Raw genomic sequence first — 6,000 nt, forward strand, 5'->3', positions numbered from 1 at the left:
CATCTCTTCTAATATAGTGAGTAAAGTTTCTTCTTCAAGTATACTCTAGTTACGTCAAACTCTAATGTTAGTCATTGATTGCTCACTAATAATTCCACCTTCACTTTCTATTTTTAAATACCAAAAAATCAAAAGAGGTTGTAATAACCAATATCATTCACAAGGGCAACAAGAGAAAAATAAATCTAATAAATAAATCAGAAAAATATATTGACAATCATATGGTAATAAGTTCAACTTCATTCTAAACATAAAATAATTCAAAAAAAAAGTTTATGCAATCACATGGTAGTAAGTTCACAATTCATCCTTACCGAAAAGACATATCTAATATACTAGTTTTTTCTAAGGCCTATGTCTATTTCTCCATTCTGTAAACATTTCTTGTGTGTGCACATCCCTCCTTCGAGTCCATTGATTGCTAGGTTCAATAGTTCCCACTAAATTGATTGTTTCTTCTCTTAAAGGTACCTCATCTTCTGCAAATGAAGAAAATTCTTCTAGATTCATTGTCATGTTCACTCAGATTAAGTTATGCAATAAACAACAAGCATGTATCATTCGAAATTATGTTCTAATAAGATAAAATGAAGGGCTTATCAGTATAGTCCATCGTCTTTTTAAGAGGCTAAAACATCTCTCTATCACATTTATTGCCCGAGAATTCCTATTATTAAATAACTTTTCACGGTCTTGAGGTAAACGACGACCAATGCCCCACTCTTGCAAATGATATCGTCTACCTCTTTATGGGGAAAGAAAGCCTTCACCATTAGTGAATCCACCGCCAATGAGATAATATGAACCTAAAATATTAACAATAACTCATTGTTTGTAATCATGTTCTGAAAAGCTAAAAAGAGAAGAAAATGGCATATCAATTAGAATCGTCAATTCATTTAGTCTATTTATTGCATCATGGAATACCCTAGACTTTGAAGCTGGTCCTTCCCATCCTGCTAGAACATATATAAAATTCTTATCCATGGTATAAACACCTAAGACATTTATTGCAAATCCACCTTTTCTCGTATGATATTTAGGCATGTTAGAAACACTTAGTGTGGTTGTTATGTAAGTTCCATCTAAAGCTCCTAAGCATCCCTAAAAATTCAATAAGTAGTTCAAACATAATTAAGTTGCTTAATTAGTAGAATATATTGAGGAAGGTGAAAATTTATTTCCTTAAATCATTACCATCTTTCATTAGAGCAATCTTGATGTATATGTTCTGGTTTGGGGAGTAAATCATTTTGTAATCTCAAAACTACGACCAACATTATATGATATTATCTGCTAATAGTTTGTCCAGATCTAGACAATCTAACTTGAATACTTATATTTTGTGTTTGATGTGCTAGTACATTTAAAAAACCGCAGCTTGTTCTTCAACGCTTACTTGTTTGAGTTGCTCTTATCCTCCCTGTACCATTAAAATCTCATAAAGATGTGCAAATATATTTCTAGACATTCTTAATTCTCATATACAACGAGAATCACTTGTACTAATTATAGGTTCCAAAACGTTCCTACGTGACTCATACCTAGATAAATCTCTTTCATTCAAAGCTCCTCTCTCATAAATATCACTCAAAGCAAAGTTCAAGAAAAAACACCAGCAACATGAATGACCAGAATATACATCCTCCAAACCAGAAGGTAATGGAAAATTTGTTCGTCATCCATTTTAACTACATATGAAGAAAAAAATGAAAAATATTAACAGTGAATAAAAATATCATAACAAAATTAATTGAATTAAAAATATTTATTTTTAGTTATTCTGCACATGAAAATGAATTTTAATTTTTAAATGAATTCACACATGAAAATATATAGATTTATGACATATTTAGTAATAGTTCCTAGTCATAGTCATATAAACCAACTAGACACTAGTGAATTAAAATATAAGAGAAGCAAAGTAAATGTCTAGTTAGTGCAACAAGTGTATTATGTGATGGATGAACTAATTTTCTTATTAGTCTAATATAAATAATGAAGACAAAATAGGACAAAAACTAGAAAGACATAAAAAATGGTACATCAAATTCATCAAACTCACAACCACTTTTATATAGTATATACATAATCATACATAGAAGAAAAAGTAATAATAAAAATGGTACCTGAACAAATCAATTGAAAAGTGATAGAAAAGTGGTTCATGTTGTGTGTTGCAGACGGAGGCGTTAGGTTTTTAGATTGAACATTATTAGTTGGTATATAAAAGAGTAGAGGATATAATAGTATTTATATCAATGACACATTTTATATAATTCATTCATATCCAATCTCCCTTTTTCATTGATATGCCTACTAGACACAATAATAAATGCTCCAAAAACAACTATGTTCCCTCCCACATCTTATATGCTGATGACATACTAGTTTTCTGCACTGGTAAACTAAAACTCAAGGCCAAACATGAGTTCATTTGGTAGGTTCAATACTAAGAGGACTTTTTTTACTAGATTAAGAAATATATTTTAAAGCTCCTGATAAGTGATAACAACATCGTCTGTCCCAATAAGACTGTTAACCACTATAGGCGGTTTTCTTGCTAAGGATGATGAGTAAAATGCATAAAATACGAATCTTAGGTACACATTAAATGATATTGAAACTAGATATTATTTAATTGAATTTTTTTCTTCTGAATTTGTATTTATCTTGAAAAAACATAATTATTGCATGATACCTCGTAACATTTATGTTATGTCAAAAATTGATATGAGAAATTATAGGTTAACTAAACCAATATTGAACAAACACATATACAATAGGATTGTTGCATTATCATAACTATCCTTGCAATATGTCCCCATGAAATCCGTCAATAACCAAGTGAAAGCTGATTTCATAACTAACCACCCCAACGTGAATGCATAAATGGTGACATATGTTTGATTCATATATTAGCACCTCTGTTTTGATAATTCTAGACTTGAAGAAGGTGTAAGTATGAGATTATTAATAGTCCCTCATAAGGAATACCAACCAATTGTGATATCCAATTTAAGTACAACTGTTTGCATAATGAGGCAGAGTTTGAAGCGTTGGTTTTTGTATTACAGACACAAATGAAAATTGGTGACATAACTGTGAAGGTGTTGGTATAAACCATAGAGGCCAATTATTTTATATTTAAATTTATAACTTGTATCATGTTAATTATTTACAATAATAGGCTTTCATTTATTATGTTTTTTTAAAACAATAAAATACCTAAAATAGTTAACCTGTTTAATAGAATAGTATAGATTAAATATGAACCTCTGTTGAAAATTAGGATGCTATTCTTAAAATATCTATAATTAAGATTTAATGTCAAATGTGACAACAATAATATATAAAGTATATTATGTGAGTAGACTATTGACCATAATTGTAATAAATATTATGAATTATATTTATACATGATTAACCAATCATTAGAGTACAATATAATGTGTCATGTAAGTGTCCTAAGTTATTTTTAAAATGATAATGGTATATGCCACCATTTTGCTTGAAGCCACTGTGGCCCCTTACATGAAGAGATGATCACATTAGTACCATAAATCATTCTCTCTAAGTCAATTAACTAGTACATCATAAGTCATGCAGAGAGACATGAATGTCCTAGATAAAAATTTCCCTTCCTATATAAGTTGGAGTAATATCTTAGAGCCCTTTGATCGAGTATGATTGTAAAATGCATGATCATGTTGAAATAACTCAATATAGTATATTAAACATATTTGGTGTTATTAAGTATACTCGAATATCAATGATATAATAAAGGGTGATACTTATTATTCTCTGTGTTCAATATAGCTATAAGAGCAAGTATAATCATAAAAAAGATTATTATTATTACATAAATGCTATGTAAAATCATAAATCATTTGTCATTATATTCACTTGGGTAATAGTGACAAATTATTTTTACCACTTGTTGTTTATATTATTTAGGCTTAATTGCAACTTTGGTCCCCCTATTTTATCCTTTTTTCGATTTTGGTCCCCCTATTTTTAAAACCACGATTTTGGTCCCCCTTTTGAGTTTTATGTTGAAAAAGGGACAACAATAGGGACTAATTTTGCAGAAAATTGCACAAAAAACTTAAAAATGAGACTAAAATAGTGGTTTTTAAAATAGAGAGATCAAAATCAAGAAAAAGACAAAATAGAGAGACTAATGTTGCAATTAAGCCTATTATTTAACAAGTAATTTAATATTATTTCAAATCACAAGAACCTATAGGATCAAGTCTATAAGAAAATATATACGAGAGACTAAATAAATGAATAAGATTCATTTACAATTTCATGATGGTGAGTTGTAGAAACACAATACATCATAATGAAATTGTATCCTTTCACGCAGGGGCGGATACACATGTATCTTTAAGGGGGCTCAAGCCCCCACAAAACCAAAAATAATTGTTTATAAATATTCTTAATATTAAAATTTGTCCCCATAAAAAAATTAATTGTATTCATATGAACCTAAAGTAATAAGAAATAAATATAAACATTTAGGTAAGAGATAAAGTAAAATAAATTAGTATCAATTGTAATCATTGATGCTTTTAATTTGTATCATATATTTAACATTAAATATATACCGTAATATAAAATATAGAACTATATTAAAAAATATTGTTCTATATATAGATTTTTTTGAGTTTTAAAATATTTTTTGGAAATATAAAATATAAATTTTAATGAATATTAGACAATAAATTTGCCCCCACTGTCAAATATTTCTAGATCCGCCACTGCTTTCACGAGATGGTATTTAGATATTATAGACCATATCCATCCACCTTTCACCAAAGAACAGAGTATATTTTGGAGTGTTTTGAATCTTTCATCATACGGATAAAAAATGCCACCTTACAAAATATCACTCAACAAAATGTGATCAAAATTTTCAAGATTCACATCATCCTTAGGTTCTACATTCCACAAATGCTACCCTTTGACTAAGGAAAAGTCTGACAAATGACAGTTGAATATGTCAAATAGTAAAATTAAAATACATGATATTGATTCTATGTAATTCCCAAGCCAAGTAAAAAATGGAGGCCATGATTAAAATCACACTATTGGTATGATTAAAAAAAATATTATTTAAGTATCAAGAAATAATCATAACATATTAGATAACATCTCGTACTTCCTGTCGAGATGAACTTATATTTATTAAGAACCTATAATCAAATTGACATGACCACAAAATATTATTGAAATTTTACGTTTCAAAGAGTTATACAATTTACAAGACAAAAGATTTGTGGCCTTAAAAGATCATGTTTGACAAAAAGAAAGAGTAGATAGATTCTACAATAACTGAGCAATGTTTAGATCTTCCGAAATTGGGGAATAAAACATTCTACTCAACATAAATATAAATTTAGAAACATTGTTAATTAATGGTGAGTACCCGGAAAAAATATTCTATATGTACCAGATAAATATTGATAATAAATAAAAATTGTCGATATTATTTCATTATTGAACCTCTAGAAAATAAACAATGACATTTTCCGAGTTTGATCAAAGTAAATTGTCATAGATTCTAATATATATATATATATATATATATATATATATATATATATATATATATATATATATATATATATATATATATATATATATATATATATATATATATATATATAGATTGGAAAATTGCAACATTGAAGAAATGTTCCTAAGATCTGATCATGGTAAGATGGCTTGTACATTAACAAATTTGAGTAAAACTAAATACATGGGGAGAGTTCTACAATGACTTTTTCACTATTAAGTCAAAGATATTCGTTTCTAAGGCTTTGGAAGAAAAGAAAGAGAAGGTAGAAAATGAAATATGAGAAGGTAATTTGTGGATGTCAGCCTAAGTGTTATTACTTGTAGTGTGAGCCATACACTAGTTTAAAAGGAGTTTCATATTTTTCAATAAACTGTAGTCTTATGCCGGTTAGAAGTTTTTGTTGGAAATCCATC

This window comes from Vicia villosa, unplaced genomic scaffold (genome assembly GCF_029867415.1).
Source record: "Vicia villosa cultivar HV-30 ecotype Madison, WI unplaced genomic scaffold, Vvil1.0 ctg.001415F_1_1, whole genome shotgun sequence".
Lineage (NCBI taxonomy): Eukaryota > Viridiplantae > Streptophyta > Magnoliopsida > Fabales > Fabaceae > Vicia > Vicia villosa.